Source organism: Lutra lutra, chromosome 18 (genome assembly GCF_902655055.1).
Source record: "Lutra lutra chromosome 18, mLutLut1.2, whole genome shotgun sequence".
Taxonomy (NCBI): Eukaryota; Metazoa; Chordata; class Mammalia; order Carnivora; family Mustelidae; genus Lutra; species Lutra lutra.
The window spans coordinates 942,632-959,801 of NC_062295.1; the positions used below are offsets into that span (position 1 = coordinate 942,632).

The window sequence follows — 17,170 nt, forward strand, 5'->3', positions numbered from 1 at the left end:
CGGGACCCCATCCACGCCCCTTCTACTCTGCTGGGAGATCTTGCAGAGTCTGGCTGGGAAGTCTGGGGCTCGAGGCAGCAGGCGTGTTTCCTGCACGTCTGAAATACGGCCTGCTGGCTGGTGGGAACAAGGGATGTTTTAATTCCTAATTTAGACTGTTTATCTGTAGAGTTCTGGAGGCTGGGCCCGGGAAGAGACGGTGCCCCCCCCAGGGCGCCTCCCGCCTTCAGCACGCTCCAGCTGCCTGGTGGGCACGGGAGGGGGGACCTCGCCTCGAGATCCAGCCCCCTGCCCCCATGGGTCTCCATGTGGTCAGCCCCACGCCACCTGCTCCCCAAGAGGGGAGACCCCTCTGCACACCCTCCAGCCTATTCGGGTCCCGTGGCTGTGGCCAGCAGTCAAGGAGCAGGGTGGGGGTGGGGGGCGGGCTCGTGGGACCAGGGAGTTCTGAGAAATCTGGCAGCCGGGCTGGACTGTTCCGCGGCCTCTGGTCACGCTGGTCAGCTGGGAGTTTTACCGTAAAAGAGGGATTTGGGGAGGGAAGGGTAGGGACCAGGTGGTTGAAAGCATCTCAGCCACTCCCCCGAGCCGAGCTCCCCCGAGTCACCCGAGGTTGCCCTGGGATCAGTGTCGTCTCTCCGACTTTAGGAAATCCGTGTGTCTCTGCCTGTGGCCGGCTGGCTTCCTGGTAGCCTTTCTGGCGCCCCCTCCCAGCACCTGCTCTGCAGGGGTGCTCAGCGGGAGTGGGGTGAACACCTCGATCCCCTGCTCCCTGTGTGGGCCTGCCCCTCCACTCCTTGCCTTCGAGGCATCCCCGTCCTAGCTCCCAACCGGAGAGCTCGGGGCTCGGGGCTCCCTTACAGCTACACGTGTGGTCCCTCTGGGCTGGGAAGCTGCGTCTTGGGGCAGGGGAGACTGGCCCAGGGTCCTGCAGCTCTTGGAGACCACGCCCTGGGGCCCCCAGGCTGGGCCGGCTAGGGGACATCCCCAAACCTACTCTGCCCCTCCACCTCTGCACTGGCGCTCCCCACCCTCATCACCCTGACCCAGCCCTGGCTGCCCTGTTCTGGTCCCGCCCCAAGCCTGCGTCACTGTGTGCCCGCCCCACCCGCACTAGCGCACGCCCCCCCATTCTCCAACAGTGTGCTGTGGGGTCCGCACGTTACCCTACTGGGCAGCCCCACTCCTTGGGGGTGACGCCTCTGGAAGTTGGGGGCCTGCAGCTGTGTGGGGCATTCCAGGGGGCCAACAGGGGGGTACGAAGGCCAGGCCAGAACCAGGGTGGGGGCTTGGTGACACCCTGTCCCTGGGAAAACCGGCCAGGCTGTGTGGGGCCAGCCTCGGGCTGCCTGAGGTTCCCCCGACCCTATGACCGCCGTCCCGAGGTCCAGCCTGCCCGAGCCTCCGCCCACCCGTGGAGCCATGTTGTAGACCCACACCCTCCGGAGCCTCCCCTTCACAGAAGCTTCCGGATACGTGCAGGAGAGCTGGGGGTGTCGAAGGCTCCTCCGGAACGTGCCTTCTGTGTCTGACAGGAACAGCCCTCACATCCCCCCTGGAGCTCTGTGTCCCCGGGTTCCGCCTGCTCCCCGCCAGACCCCCCAACCAAGAGGGCCGGGCCCCCCTCCCCTCGGGCAGCACACCCCTCGATGGGTAGAGGGAACCCCAAGATGTGGGCACAGCAGGCAACCACATGCCCGTGCTCCTCTGAGCCCGGGGATTCCCTAATTGCGGGATTTGTCATGAAAGCGCCGGCTTCCGACAGACAGGAGACGTGCAGCCCTCTGCCTGCGGCCGGCGCTCCCCCCGGCCATCCGCAGCCCCAGCCCCATGGAGCCTGGGCAGATGCGGGAGGGCAAGTCTTGCGCCGCGTCGGGGGCGTGGGGACCCCTCGGTGTGGCTGGAAGGGCCCAGAGGTACCTGTGTCCTGGTGGGTGTTGGCGGCGAATTGTGGCCTGGTGGTTCCAGAGACCAGTTGGGACTCTGGGTGCAGGGACTGCGTACCATCGGGGCGTCCCTGGGCAATGGGGGATGTCCTTCAGGGCACGGGAGCCTCTGGCTCAGGGTGACTTGGTCTGGGGTGCTGGAGCGTGCTTGCTGGTGGCCTGCGAGCCCCATGTGCGGCGTCCTTTGCACCGGGAGTGCCCAGGCCGCGGGGGACGGCGGCCGGCTGGCCCCGGGACCATGTCTTGCCGTTCGCCTCACTAGAACTGGAGGACAGCGGGCCTGGCCATCCTCGGGTGGTAATGAACCCGCTCCGTGTCCGCCTTTCTTCTGTGGCAACACGGAGGCTGAGTGAGGAGGGGGCCATTCACGGTTCGGCAAGTCCCACCGGCCCGCTCCCGCGTACGGACCGGGCCCCTTCCTGCTGCTGTGGGGTCAGGTCAGGAATCTGTGGGGAGGCTCCCTGTCTGCCTCGCCTTCCCACGTGGCATCTTGTGGGGTGGATGTGGCTCCCTGTCGTCTGAGGGAAGGGGATCCGCGGTCCCTGAGAACACACACATGGAGTTCCCAGGGGCCTGACTGCCCGCCCTGGACCGGGCACTGGGAGCCGCGGTTCACCCTGACACTGGGCAGTCAGGCCCGTGGGTCTGTGTGGGTCACTCTAGGCTCCACAATCCCCTCCTTCCTTTTGACCCCATTTCTTTTTGGGGACTGGACCCCAGGACAGGGGAATAGCACTCGTGAGCAGCTGGATGGAACTTTGCTCACAGACGCCGCAGATCTCTCTGCTGGTGGGCAGCCTGACCCCCAGCCAGGCTGACCTCGGGGCAGCGGGACGGGGGAGAAGCCATGCCTCGGCCAAACCGGAGGTGGGAAGGATGGGGCCGTGAGCTCTGGAGGGGGTTGCTGCTCTGCCCAGGCCCCTGGGGTCCAGCGGTGCCCGTGACCCCCACCCCTCAGGGCACGCGGTGCCACCTGACCAGCAGGGGGGGACAACAACAAGCGTGGGCAGCCCGTTGCCCTAGGGAGGGGAGAGGCGCCCCATTGTTGGTTAAAAAAAATGGCTCAGATGATTCACAGAAGCTTCCCCTTTCCTGTCGGTTTCCAGGAAGTCTACTCCAACATAATGGATCGAGTTATTAGGGGATCAGCTCGGACTTGGGCGGCTGGAGGGGAGCCAGGCTAGGCCGACCGGCATGTCACATGGCTGCGAGACTCCCCAGGGCCCCCCTGCGGTTGGGGCCGGTGGGCCGGTGGGCTGGGCTGGGCTGTCAGCTGGGTGCGGGGAGGCTGGGGCCCAGGGCACCAGAGGCGCGGGTGCACCCTTCCAAGGAGGCTTTCCTGGGGGCATGACTCCTGGAAGGTGAGGCCCTACTGTGTGCAGAAGCCTGTATCTGCAGCCCCGGCTGGGCTGAGGCCCTACTGTGTGTATGATCCACTGCTATCTTGGTGTGCACAGAGGCCTGAGCCCAAGCCGCATGTGACCTGAGGGCCTACTGTGCGCACAGGTGCACCTACTAAGCAAAGCTTGCGGTGCGCAGGGTTTTCCTGAGGCTCTGTTCTGCCTTGAGGGTTGAGCAGGGTGTGCTCTGAGAGGCCCAGGAGTATTCCTCACCCCCAGGAGGCCCCAGGTGTGGGGCAGACGGTCCCAAGGACCCTGTCCTGTCCAGTGCTGCGCAGGGGTGAGGAGTGGGCTTGTCTCGTGAACTCAGGGCACAGCCCCATCACTGGCCCTGGCTCTGCCCCCCCGGAGGTCGTCCTGTCCCTGCTGCTGTGCCCCCTGCTCCCGCTGCCGGGCCTTCACCCAGGCCAGAAGCTCCTCCGTCCCCTCACTTAGGCCTAGAGCGATTGTCGCCGTACTAACGTCCTTGCCAGACACCTCACCTGCTCCTTACCGTCCTCTGGCTGGCTCCCTGAAGGCGGGCCCTCTCGTGCTTACTCCATCCAGGGACCTGGAGCAGGCCCGACGCACTGTAGGTGCTCAGTGAGGGAGGTCGAGGCGCTCTCTGTGGCTTCTGAAGCAAGCATAGAGCGCTCCCAGACAGAAGGCACACGGTGCACTGCAGGTGGCCGGCGCGTTGGGACGAACCTCGGCCCGTCTGAGCAGGTACCCACACCTGTGTCAGCAGCCGCTGGGCCCCCATCTCCCACCAGCTCCTCCCTCCCTCTCCACCCTGACAGCCTGGGCTCTGCCTCAGGGTCCTCTGTCTGCCCGTGGCCTGGGGCTGCCGTTGCCTCAGGGACATCCTGGTGGCCGTTTAGGGGGTGGTGCCCGGTCCAGCTCACTGGGTTCTGGGGAGGGTGCCTGTCCCCACAGGGTTGGTGGCCACCCACCCTGCTGTCAGGCAGCACGGGGAGCCTGCCCCTGGGCAGAGCCCAGAGCCAGACCACTGGGTCCATGGCCCCAGTGTGGGGGAAGGAGGAGCTCTTACAACCACGCCCGACCGGCAGGACCCAGCTGCTGCTGGAGTGGCACCCCCTCGGGCCAGACTGGGCCGAGCCTGTGTCTGGGAGGTGTTCACAGAAAGCCCGGGGACTGAAGTGTGCCCACCGTCCATCTGGGCAGCAGGCCACCACCAATTTCTGGAGCTCAGTGGGGACGGGGCATCAGGGCCACACCTGCCCCCAGGGGTGCACCGGCCCCTGTCTTTGCTCACAGTTTCTGTGACAGACACCACGGAGTGCATGTGTTCCTGCCAGGGCTGGAGGCTGGCGAGGCCGAGGTCCGGGCATGGCCAGGTCCTCCTGGGCATCCCCTCAGCTCTTGTGAGGACGCCAGTTGGAGGGGACGGGGCCCACCCTACTGACCTCCGTTTACCTAAATCACTTCAAGACCCGTTTCCAAACGCAGGCATGTTCTGAGGTCCTGGGGGTTAGGGCTCCTGCGGGGGAATCTGGGGGATCACAGTTCAGCCCGTGGCAGTGGGGGCTGGGGGTCAGGGCTGGGAGGGAGCGCCCCATTGCTGGTGGCTGAGGCAGGGAAGGGGCCTGTGGCTCGGGGTCAGGGGGCCGGAATCCCCTCAGGCCTGGCACTGCGGACTCTGTGCCTGGACCCCAGGATTCCTCACATGTGCGAGTCCTGCCCCCGCCTCTGCTCGGGCCGGGAGGGGCCTCTCATACTGTAGGTGCACGCAGGGGACCCGGAGCCACGGTCAGATCCCTGCTGTGTTCTGTGCGTTCTGCCGCGGTCAGAGGGACGGCGTCAGCCCTGAGCTGCGGGCAGGCGCTCCAAGGATGCTGGCAGGGGCGGCCCTGTGTAAATGTCAGGGCCAGGGGTCGGGCCGGGCTCGGCAGGGGCCCCGGGGCCCCTGGAGGCACCGTGGACAGCAGCACTGGGTGCTGAGCTCAGTCCTGCTGCTTTCAAGTTGAAACCCACCGTCGAGGTTCTGGGCGGTCCTTTTCAAATGTCACCGCTATTAATAATCTGGGGGCGGGGCCAGAGGGCCTCTGGGGTCCCCAATCGGGCTGGGCCCGGCCGGGAGAGGCAGCTCCCTGTAGGGTGTGGGGGGGCTGCCCAGGCCTTCTCGAGGGGCTGGTCTCAGCAGCATGGGTGGGGGTCTGCTCGGGGGCAGTGTGCTCTCCAGGGGCCGGGAGAGGTGCCCAGCAGGCCTTGAACTTACCGCACAAGCAGGAGCTTGCTTCTCCTGGGCCTTTTGGTGTCCGTGTGTAAAATGGGGGCCGTTGGAACCCGTGGGCTCCGGAGCCTTTCCAGGGGATCCAGCTGCCTCACAGGCGGGTCTGGACTGCGTGTGGGTGTGGACGGCCGGTGCCCTCGCAGGGAGGAAGAGCAGAGCTGGGGTGTCTGGGGGTCTGTGCCGGACACCTGCGGCTCTCAGTGAGGGGCTCCCTGGCCTCTGCTGCCGCCTCCTCCAGCCCAGTCCCAGCGCAGGCATCTGAAAGCCCCGTGTTCCCATCTACCACCAGCGCCCCCACCCCGAGTGTCCCTGGCCGTCGCTTTTCGGAGTGGAAGGCAGCCTAGCTGCGTCTCGGGTCAGGGGTGGGGGCAGGGCATCCCGCTCTAGTTGTGGCTCCTGTGGTCAGCCTGAGCCTCTGTCCTGCTTGGGGCGGATTCCCACAGTGCGGGGGACACAGTGCTGGTGGGGCCCGCAGGACCACAGCCCCCGTGCCTGGTGTCTGTTGGGCATTCATCCCTTGGGAGCCAGTGAGGGCTGGAGCTGCTCTGGGGGGCCCCCGGTGCCCGGTACTTATCTGGAAGTTTCTAGATGCTGCCCCCTCTGCCGGTGGTGAGGCCTCCACCCACCCAGCCTTGGGCTCTGTTGAAGCATCCTCCTAGGGCCGGGACCCTGCCCAGCAGCTCTTAGCCCAAGCAGGAGGGCAGGCCCCATCCGGTGGGGCGGCTGCTGCCTCGGGGGCCTGGTGGGACGGCAGTGCCCGGTGGTGGTGGTGGTGGGTGAATCTATGAGCAGGCAGCCGACTGTGGAGGGCGCGTGGCCCCCGAGGTTGGCAGGCCACTTTGACCGGCCAGAGTGGTCCGAGCACCCTGCCCTCGGGGCCCCCAGGTGGCCCTCCTGTGCCCGGGGCAGGGGCTGCATTTCTTCGCAGCACCCTGGGGATTCTTACCCACCAGAAAGTTTAGGAAGGAGCCCTGTGGGCGTGTGTCACGTGGGTGCGTGGGGCTTGGACTCTGGCGTCCCCAACCTCAGCTGGGAGGTTTGGGGGCCCCCCTCCCAGCGGGAGGCTTGGGCTGCGGTGCCCCCGTGGGCCATGTGAGAGCAGGTGGACAGGCATGGCCAGAAGGCCTGTCCGTCCCTTCAGTACCTAGGTGCCAGGCGACGCTTGGGAGGCTGGGATTTCCCGGGGTGGTGGGGGGGGCGGCTGGTGTTGGGGTCAGGTGTGGGAACAGCCCTGCTGCAGGGCCCCCTTGCCTACCTGTGGGGTGAGCCAGGCTCCCACGTATACAGAGTGGCGTGTCTGCACGTGGTGCGTGTTCCCGCCACAGTCGCTGTGTGTGCCGGCGTGGGCAAGACTGTGAGGGGCTGGGCCTCCCTGGCTCCAGCCCTCGGGGCCTGGTTCTCTGGCAGCAGGAGCTCCTCCAGCTTCTCTCGGGCCGACGGCGTCCTCCAGGCTGGGTTCCCAAGGAGGGGCCGTCCAGTCCCCCGGGGTCGCTAATTCCGGCCTCGCGCAGTTGTGCAGTGGGCTGACTGCTGCTATTCCTGGCCCAGAGAATTCCTGCCCAGAGCAGGCCCCGAAGGCCTGTCCCCACGGGCGGTCTGTCCTCTTCCCCGGGGTCCTCCTGGCTCTGCGCCCCTGCCCATGCCTTTCTCTTCCAGGGTCTGGGGGAAAACTTCACCTGGCAAGGCTGGCCCTTCCAGTCTTCTGCATTCAGGACAAAGCCAGCCTGAAGGGGTGGCCAGGTCCTGGGAGCCCAGCAGGCCCTCAGCTGCCCCAGCAGGAACTGGGCCAGAGTTGTGACCTGGGGATCCATCAGAAAAGCTGGAGCAGTGGGAATGAAACAGCTCCATTTTCAGACAGGAAAATCTCTGGGGGAGGGGGCTTGTGGGCCCTCAAGGAGCTTGGGCACGCTGCCACCAAGTGGCTGACAGGGTCCCCGTGAGGGTCCATGGCCAGCACAGGCAGGCGCCCTGCAGGTACGGGGATGGGGTGCTTTTCCACTCAATTATGCTTTGGAAAAAAATTCCAAATCAAGCTCTTTATTAAGAGCTAAGTAGAGACATTAGCACTCTTCCTAATTAGCATGGTCTTTAAAATTGTGTGCAATTAGAGGGAGCTGTGGGCATGTGCTCAGGTTCCTTGATATCTGTGTCAGGGAGCGTTTCATGTTGTTCGGGGGGCGGGGGGCTCTTCCTTCAGGAGAAAAGCCAGCCACGGGCCCCCCTCCTCTTAAGGTGAGCACTGGAAGCTGTGTGCGTGTGTCATTGTGCACACACAGCCCCACTCAGGTGCATGTGTACGGGGTGTGCACGGTGCACAGGGACGAGAGGTACGCATGCACATGCCCAGACACGCCCCAGGCTCACACTGGTGCCGGGGTCTGGGTGGCCAGGGCCATACCTGGCCTGCCTGCCCTCCGTGCCCCTCTCCTGTGGCAGATGGACGCAGGTGCCACTCGGGCCAGGACAGTGCCGTGGCTGGATTGGCTCGGAAATCACGCGGGCGGGAGGGGTCTCTGTGCCGCGAGCCACTGACAACAACATACCCAGGCCCTGGGCTTTGCTGGGGGACACGGAGGGGCCCGGGGGTCCAGGAAGCGGGTTCATTGTAGGTCGGGGTCAGAGGTGGCTGAAGTCTTCAGGTCGCCAATACCGGGAGCAGCTCTCAGAACAGAGAAAGAATATTCTGGCAGTGGGAGTGTCCCCACATGGGGAGTGGGATTGTAGCCGCTCAGCTCTCCCAGAAACGGCCCAGCCCCTCTGAACTCCCCGTCCCCCCCCCCACCGTGTGACCCTGAGCGGCTGGCCGAGAACAAACAGCTCCATGTTTGGCCAGCCATGCCGCCTCCCACCCCGGCCAGAGCTGAGTGAGCATGAGTCACGCAGGCCTAGGCTGTGGGTGGGGGGACAGGGACGGGGACAGAGTTGGGGAGGAGGGTTCCCTGCAGCAAAGTCTGGCCAGAGGGCAAGCAGGGGGGAGGCTGGGGCTCTGAGCAGAGGGAACCATTTAGGAAAGGCCGTGGGGGACAGACTGGGCACAGAGGCTGGCCCCTGTGTCAGAGCGGGGAGGGGACGGGGTCCCGCTGCATCCCACGGGGGCCGTGGCAGGTCCCGTCACTAGGATGCCGGGTGAGCCGTGCCCAGGGAGTTCTTGACAGGCGGCATCCCCGGGGGCAGCGGTCCTGTGTCCCACGGAGGGGATGAATGTCCCCTGGGCAGCTGCCCTGGGGGCTAGCCGCAGGGGACCAAGGCCCTTCCTTGCACAGAGCCAGCGTTGTGTGGTGGGGAGAGGCTGAGGAAGCCCTTCATTTGCGACTTCTAAAGAGTGTGCCTGCAGCTGCACCTGGCGGGGACCCCTAGTCCCCCGGACCCCACTCCCGTCCTCCCCTTTTTCCCAGACACTGACAGGGCCTTCTGGACTGCACCCTTTTCCCCCAGATAAAGCCCTGGGGTGGTGGCCTCCGGGGTAGGGGTCCGGACACCAGGGTCTGGGCTGAGCTGTGGGGCTGGTGGAGGGTGTGAGCTGGGGGATCCCCCTCCCAGAGTCCCCTCCTCCCCTTTCCAGCAGCTGGTCATCATGGCAGCAAACTTGGGAAGGAGAGAAGCTTCCTTCCATCGTGGTCAGGAGTGGCTGCCTCCTGCTCCTTGCAGAGGGCCCCCCAGGCGACTGGACTAAGTGCCCGTGTGGGCATCGGGGTTGGTGGCACAGAGGCCCTGTTCCAGGAGCCCCGTGGGCACCGTCCGTTCCCGCAGCTGCTGGAGGACACCCCCTGCTCCCACAGTGGCAGGTCTGGCATAGCTAGCCCTATCCACAGCTGTAGGGGAGGATGCCTGCTTCCCCCCAGAGCCCAGCATCCCATCCCCCCGACATCTGGGCAGTTGTCATGGCTGTCAACGTGTCCCTGTGGTCAGTAGCCTAGGCATGCCGGGGCAGGTAAAGGTGAGCGTGCCACCAGGCTGCCACAGAGGGGTGCAGCCGCGGACACGTCTGTGTGCCCACTTGGCAGGCCCCTGGCGGAGCTGGGCAGCTGCCGTGGGATTCCTCCTCCACCACTTGTTGAGGCCGTGCCGGCGTCCTCGCTCACTGTGGCCGCCTGCAGTGTGGACACCAGCCGGCTGGGCCCGAGGGTGGGTCCCACATACAGGGGAGCCTCTGCAGCAGAAGCACCCAGGCCCTAGCAATGCTGCGCCACTCTGCGGGGATCCGGTGTGCGAGCAGGTGCTCAGGTGACTGTCCCGCTGACCCCCCTGGCCCCACGTCCGCAGGTGATCATCCCAGCCTGGGCGGGCCTGGCACAACAGGGAGAGCCTCGCTCCGTAACATCCCTAGTGAAGTAAACCGGAGTGTTTATAACTCTGCCCAGTAGCAAGGGAAGGTCCATCTGCCCTGGGGGGCTGTGCCCGAACCCCCAGGCTGGGGCAGAAGTCTGAAGACCTCAGGGGACCCCCAGGCGGCCGGGAAATGGGCAGGATCCACAAAGGTCTCCGCTCCACACCTTCTGCCCAAAGGGGCCTCTGTGCTTCAGGGATCGAGTCAGCCCCAGGAGCCCAGGCTGCCACGGGAGTGGGGTCCCACTGGGGCGCTGATACCAGGGAGCGGCCCCCTGCCTGCAGCTCCAGCTGGGGCCTGGGTGCCCTCAGGCTGGGGGCATCATTGGCAGATGCACAGGCGTGGACCGTCCTGAGGCATGGGGTTGTATGGCCAAAGCCTTGGGCCCCACCAGGACTGGGGGTGCCTTGTGGGGCCAGGCCCAGTTTGCAGGTCACGGGGGTTAACCGGCCTCGGCCCAGGGTGGGGGCTGAGCAACACTGGCTTAGTCCCCGGCCTGCAGCTGCCACTATGCCTCTGAAGGTTCCCCCATGGCCAGACCCCCTGACCCCGGCACCTTGGCTACCGGGAGCTGTTGGAGGTGTCCTCAGATGCCCTCCCTGTGGGCAGCTGGACCCATGGTGGGGAGCCACCAGGAGGACTCAGGAGCACTGGCCCTGAGGAGGACTTAGTGGCCCTGAGTCGGGGGGTGGCTGTGCCCTGCAGGGGGGCTGAGAGTCCAGGGAGAGGGGACCCCCACCCACGCCGGTGCAGGTCCTGTGTGTCTGCCCTGTGAGTGACCCCAGTGATGGGACTGGGACTCCAGCAGGATGGACACGGACTGTTCTCGTCACCGAGGTGACCTGCGCTGGCTGTAAAACTCCCCGTCCTCCGTGAGCAGTCCTGGGGAGGGGAGTGCATTCACAGTGCCGTGCAAGCTCCCGCCCTCCCTAGTTCCAGAACATTCCATCACCCCAAAGGGAGCCTGTCCCATTAACTCTAACCCCCCTGCCCCCGGCAGCCATGGGTCCCTGGTCTGCCCGCATCTGTCTGCCCTGCTTCGTAGACTCGGGGTCCTACAGCCCTGTTCTCGTGCGCCTGGCTTCTCCCTGTGCGTCCAGTTCTCTGGGTCAGCCGGTCACACCAGTGTCGACACACCATTCCTCACGGCCGAGCAGCATCGCGTGGGTGGACCAGGTGCTGCTGTGCGTTAGTGGACGTTGGGGTGGTCTCAAGCCCTGCTGCTGGGTACGCACACGTGTGTGTGTGTGTGTGTGCGCGCGTGCATGTGTCCGAGGACCCGTTTCTACCTCTGGGTATGCTGGGGGGGCGCTGCCGGGCCACGCGGGAACGTCGGGGTGCACCATTGGAGGGTCTCGGGCGGTGGGCTGGGCATGGCCCCCGGGGCGGGGGGGAACTGCCTGCCGAGTCCACTGTCCCTAGAGAGCCCGGCTGCCCAGCTCAGCCGCTGTCCGTCTTGTGTGCCTCCCTTGGGGGCTCCCTGTGCTCACAGAGGCCTAGTGGGTCCCCGACAGTGCAGAGGAGCAGGTCTGCGCCGAGGCTGGTCTGGGAGGAGCCGTGTCGTTAATGGTGTGCGTCTCTGGTGAGAACATGCTGCTTCCTATTCAGATGCTGGGCCAGGGAGGAGGCTGTCGCCAGCGTGTTGCTGTGGCAACATTGGGAGGTGGGCTTGCCAGCCAGGAGCAGAGCAGAAGGCCCGTGGATTCCCGCCACCGTGAGCAAGGGGCCGAGTGTCTGCCCTGGTGGGTGGGGACCCTTCCCAGGCCTCCCCCACACTGGCAGCCACGAAGTGTGGGCCTGGGCAGTGAGACGCCTCACTGTAGTGGTCCCACGTGGCCTGAGGAGGCCCAGAGGACAGAGGCGGGGCAGAGCCCAGGTCCCGTCTCGCCTACGTGCGCTGAGCACGGAGACCCCGAGTCTACGTGGCGCCCCCCCCCACCACGGGAGCTTTTCCCAGACGTTCCACATGCCTCTTTATGCATGTATGTCCCACGTGTCCTAGGGAGCTGAGCTTCTGCGCGTTCTCTCCGTGCATGCCTCCCGCCGCTGCCGTGCCCCCTCCATCCAACAAGGGTGGGTTTCTGTGCTCTTCACTGCAGCCGACCCCCGACCACAGAGATGTGACGTTCAGCTTCCCTGGTTGTCGACTGCACTTCTGGGCTCACCAGCCTGGCCACACGCGCCCTTGGGTTCCTTCCCCAGCTCCCCTGCACTGCCCTTGTCCCAGGCGTCGGATGTGGGGCTTGGAGGGGCCCAGGCTGGGGAAGGCCGCGCTGTGCTCTGTGAGGTTGGCCGGGTCTGGGGATCTCCGGTGCTGCCCGCTGGGACCCCGGATCTGATCTACAGCTGGCTGGGTCCCATGGGGGGTGTTCCTTCCCGCCCTAGAGCCGTTCTGTCTGTAGCCGCCCACTTGGCTGAGTGGGGACCGCAGACATCTTGTTAGTGACCTAGGATTGTTCGGTCCTGCAGAAGGGGCTTTCTCCCCTGTGAACAAACACAGGCTTTTCTCCTTGAACAAATTGCAAAAGCAAGGTTGAATGCTCAAGAGATCGAAGGCTGGGGGGCCAGGGGCAGGAGCAGCAGGCCTCATGTGCACAGCCGCAGGGAAGGGTTTGCCCACCAGCGGTCCATGGGGTGGGGGGAGCGCTTGGTGCCGAGTGTGGGGCCACTGTGCGTCTGAGGGCAGGTGTGGGCCTGTGGAGTGGCCAAGCTCATCCCCACACCTCCCCTGCCTGTCGGGGCCCCTCATCCACACCACGCAGGAAGACTGCCAGCCCCATCGAGGTCAGAGGCTGGTGCCCGAGGGCTTGGAGTGGGGGGTTTGGGCTCGGTGTTCCTGATGGGTAGCGGATCAGGGTGACCCCGGGCTGCCTCTTGGCTGTGCTCTGAGTCAGTAGATCCTGGGTACAGGGCGGACGACAGGGAGGTGGGGGAGGCTGCTGGCCTGACCTGGGCCGAGGCCACGAGGAAGAGACAGGTGCCAGCCTGAGAGTCTGGAGGCTGTGGGCCACCCTGCCCTGCGCCCCCTCCTTCCCGCCGCATGTGCCCCACCACCTTCCCAGGCGCAGGGACACTCATCAAGCTGTTGTGGACGTGGCCTAACGGAGCTTAGGTGGTGGAGCAGGTTGCTCTGGGGGTGGCAGGCGGGGCTGGCCTGCTTGGGGCTTTCTCCTCTTCCCTCTGTCCCTGTGAGCTCACGGCTGCCCCTCGGGGAGCCCAGCCTGCGTGGTCAGGGCCTGGTCCCCATGAAGCCTGCATCGTGGCCACCCCCCCGCAGCCTTACAGCTGTGTCCCCCGCTGGTCTGTGTCCCTCAAGGAGGGGTATCCAGCTTCCCCGTCTGCACCCCTGTCGAAAACACGATGTCCCCTTTCTGCATGTCCACAGCCAGCCAGGGAGCTGAAGTGACATCGTCAGGATGAGGGAGGGGGACCTGGAGCCTGCTGGGCGCTCCCCTCCATGTCTGATGATGCCCGCCATCACTCCCATGCTGCAGCTGGGGAAACTGAGGCTCAGGGTGGGGGTAGATAGTGGTACTGTCGGGCCAGGCTGTGAGCTGGGCGGGGGGAGAGAAGATGGTCCACTCCACGGTTCTGGGGACCCTGAGCCAGCAGGGCTGGGTGGCCATCAATGAGGATTCGGCTCAGAGGTCCAGGACCACCCTTCAGTCACACAGTCCTGTGCCCTACAGGCCTCCAGGGGGACCTCCCAGAGCGTCAGGGTCCCTGTTGGCACAGCTGCTGGTGAGGGGCTGACAGCCGCTGAAACGTGGGCTGAGTGTCCGTGAGCCCCTTCTGGCTTCCAGGCCCAGTCCCAGCAGCCTCACGCTTCCAGCCGATGATGCCTTCGTGCAGAGATGACTGTGCCTGCCATGGTCACCCCCACTTCCTGGCCGTCCCCACCCACAGTGCCCACAGCCAGGGACAGGAGGGAGAGGGTGCTCTCAGGCCTGTACCGTCTTCAAAGCCTCGGTTAGTGTGCTTTGCTTAGCCAGCTGGCAATCTGAGGAAGAACGTGGATCGGTGGTGGTTCCCCAGGAAGCCTGGGTCAGGGGGAGCAGCACCCCCCACTCACCCCACCTCAGGGCTGCTCAGCAGGTGGCCGGTCCACAGCCTCCTCCCCAGCCCCCAGCGGGCCTGGGGCAGGATGTCTTCAGCACCACGGACAGCGGTCACCTGGCTCGGCCCTGGATTCCACCTCCTCCCCCCCTCTGCCTGGTTTTGGGGTGTCTGTGTGGGGTGCATTGGAGCCCTGGTGTCATGAGAGGCCGTCAGTCCGGCACCAAGAGTGTCAGGACAGGACTGGGTTCCTCCTCCACCTCAGCTGGGGGAGGCCTGGCCGTGGGCGCCACTGGGAGAGTGCGAAGGTGGCGCAGCGTTGGCTGGGCACCTGCTAACCCCACCAGGCCCGGGAAGACCTGGAGGGGAGGGAGGCAGTGGGAAAGGCTAGCATTAGGCCAGGGGGAATATGCTGGAAGGGTGGTGCCCGCAGTGTGGGCATGGTCCTTGAGAGGTCCCCGACAGACAGGACCTTTGTTCCCAGTGGCGAGAGGGGCTCTGGGACCCCTCATCAGGCCTGTCTGGACCCTGTCTCTCATTGATGGGCCACCCCACCAGCCTGGGTGGTGGTGCAGGCCCAGCCCAGGCCCCAGGAGTTCCCTGGAGCTGGAACAGCTAGGCCTGGGGTAGTCGCAGGATGTGGGTCAGGGGGCTCACAGCCAGACTGAGCCTGCCAGAGCTCTGGGGTCCTGTGGCAGAGACCGCGTCACTCAGCGTCGGACTCGGCCCCTCCCTGTGCCGGTGTGGCCGCCGCCTCCTGGCTGTACATCACTGAGGCTTTCTTGGACCCTGGTGGAAGCTGACTCTAATTTGTAGAAGTTGGTTTAAAACCTAAAGGATTTTTAATTAAAACCCAGAAAATCCCATCTGTGTGATTAAGTCTCTGGGAGTCGCCGGGCTCTGGGTGAGGAGCAGGTTGGCCCTGCCTGTCCTCGGCTGCCCGCTAAGGTGTGATGGGGGAGGAGGTGGCCTTGGTGTGTGGTGACCCCTGGGCCGGCTGCTCTTTTTTCTCTGGGGAGCCCCCAGCCATCTGCAGGGTGGCTCTGGGGGGTCTCGGGAGAACCGTGTGTACATGTGAGCACCCTTACACACCCCTACACAGACCAAGGCAAGGTCTTGGGGCCCAGGTGCAGGACCCTAGGGTCATTTCCTCCCAGGTGTGTGTCTGGGCTGGTTGGGGGGCAGGCATTATCATTAGGAGAGAAACCCCAAAGGGGTGAGAGCTCTTGGGGCTGGATGGGGGACTTGCGAGGTGCTGGGCTCGTGCTGAGCGGTTTGGTCACTAGTCACCCCAGTAGTGTGCCTACTTCTGGGATGAACCTGCACTCGTGTCCTCCCGGCTGGGCACCCAGGCTTCTGCCCGAGGGGTCCTGAGCCTGCCCGGCGTGCCTCATGGGTGGGGCAGGCAGGCCCGCGCCCACAGGACCAGCGGAGTCGGAAGCCACGGTTGGTGGGTCCCAGGCTTCACTTGTCGGCAGCTTGGGAAAATGTGGAGGTAGGACCCCAAGTGGGGCTGTCTTTTCCTGTTACAGGGCCCTGGTTTATGGCTTGTCTTGGGGAGTGAGGGCCCCTCCCAGCCCTTGAGCTGAATAGTCTTGTGGGTTCTGGCCTAGAGGAGCCCAGGGCCTGGGTCTGCTCTGCTTTCGAGGGCAGAGGTCCTCAGCTTTGCCCGACACCAGCTGTGGGGTCTGGGGCAGGTCCCCTGCGGGAATCCCTAGACCAGGAGATGGCTGTACCTGCCCCTTTCATCCCACCTGCCTCTGCCAGGACAGAACAGTGGCTACGGGTCTTGCAGTAGTGAGGGTGGGTAGCAATGATGGTTAGGGCCTTGAGGGTAGCTGGTGGGCTTCTTCCAAGCCGGGGCAAGGAGGGGGTGCGTGCACCTGCGTCCACCTGGGTCAGGGGTGGGACACACTCCTTCACACCCTCTGACCGTCACCCACCCAGAGCCTCCTGCTCTCCGGCTGGGCCTTGTGGGGATGTGGGGGGGTTCGTCTCCTTGCAGGAGGGTCTGCTGAGCCATTCTAAACTGGGGACACCCTCCCCCTGCTGTGACACGCACAGATGTCCCTCCTCAGAGGTATGACTGCAGCCTTTAAGGGACAAAGGGTTAGGAGGTTGGTGCAACCTGAGCACCCCTTGACAGCCTGGGACCTGGTCTGTGCAGGGGGGCCCCAAGACGCCCCGGTGGAGGCTTGCTGGCGCACTGCAGGTGCGGTCGTCAGCCACAGGTCTCTGGCCTCCCATCCCTATCCGCAAGCATGCCAGGCTCCTGGGTGGGGGCTGCGGGCTGGGGCCGTGTGGGTGGGAATGGAGTGACAGTGCTGGCCCTGCGTCTGCCCAGGGACGGGGTGCTGGGGGAGAGAGGGAAGGGGAGGGGCTGCTTCCAGATCATGATGTGGGGACAGCGTGTGAGGTGCACAGAATACCGCAAGCCCTGCCAGCCGCTGGGCGTACCTGTCCATATTCACAGGGTTTGCGTGGCGCCCATCTCCCCACGCAGCCTGGCCCAGCTGGCCCAGCACAGGGCGCCCCGAGTCCCTAGTGCACCAACTGGGATGGGGGTGCTGGGTGCACCCCTTCCCAAAGACCCCCACCCTGGGCCAGGGCACTGTATGGCCTGTGTGGAGCCCTGGCGCCCCCTGGTGGCTGCTCCTGGGATGTCCAGGAGGTCACAGGGGGGCTCTGGTCCCCACACCAGGGATGCAGGGGTGCGGAGTGTGTGGGGAAGTGGCACTGCCTGCTGAGCTGGCTTCAGAGGCTCCCACCCCACGGGGACATCCTCTTGTCAGCCAGAGCTTCCTGGACAGGGCCGGTCACCATGGGCAGCTTTGGCTCTGGGACTGGGGGCTGCTGGGAGGGGGCGAGGAGGTGTCCTCCTGGGTCCCCGTTGGTGCAGGTGCTCAGGAGGACAGTGGGTCCCCCGCGCCCAGTGGCTGAGCAGATTGAAAGCCTTCATTCCCCGTCCCAGCAGCTTTGGTCAGGGCCCCGTGGGCCTGCTGGAGTCATGTGGGGGTTAGCGCCAAGACACGTTCCCGCTCCCCTCACGGTGTGTGCACATCCGCAGCACATGGGGGCCCAGGCTGGATGGAGCCCGTGAGAGGACTCCTTAGCTAAGTGACCGGCCTCAGCTTGGGGCGCCAATGTCAGGGGGGAGCCTGGCAGAGAGGCAGGGGCTGGAGGACAGGGGCCCTCGGCAGGGGGTTGC

At 65.4% G+C, this 17,170-nt stretch overlaps 1 protein-coding gene across 3 annotated transcripts in view; it reads left to right on the forward strand.

Moving 5' to 3' along the window:
- Nucleotides 1-17,170, forward strand: part of CACNA1H (calcium voltage-gated channel subunit alpha1 H) — a 56,143-nt gene that overhangs the window by 16,491 nt on the left and 22,482 nt on the right. The gene's annotated exons all lie outside the window — the stretch shown is intronic.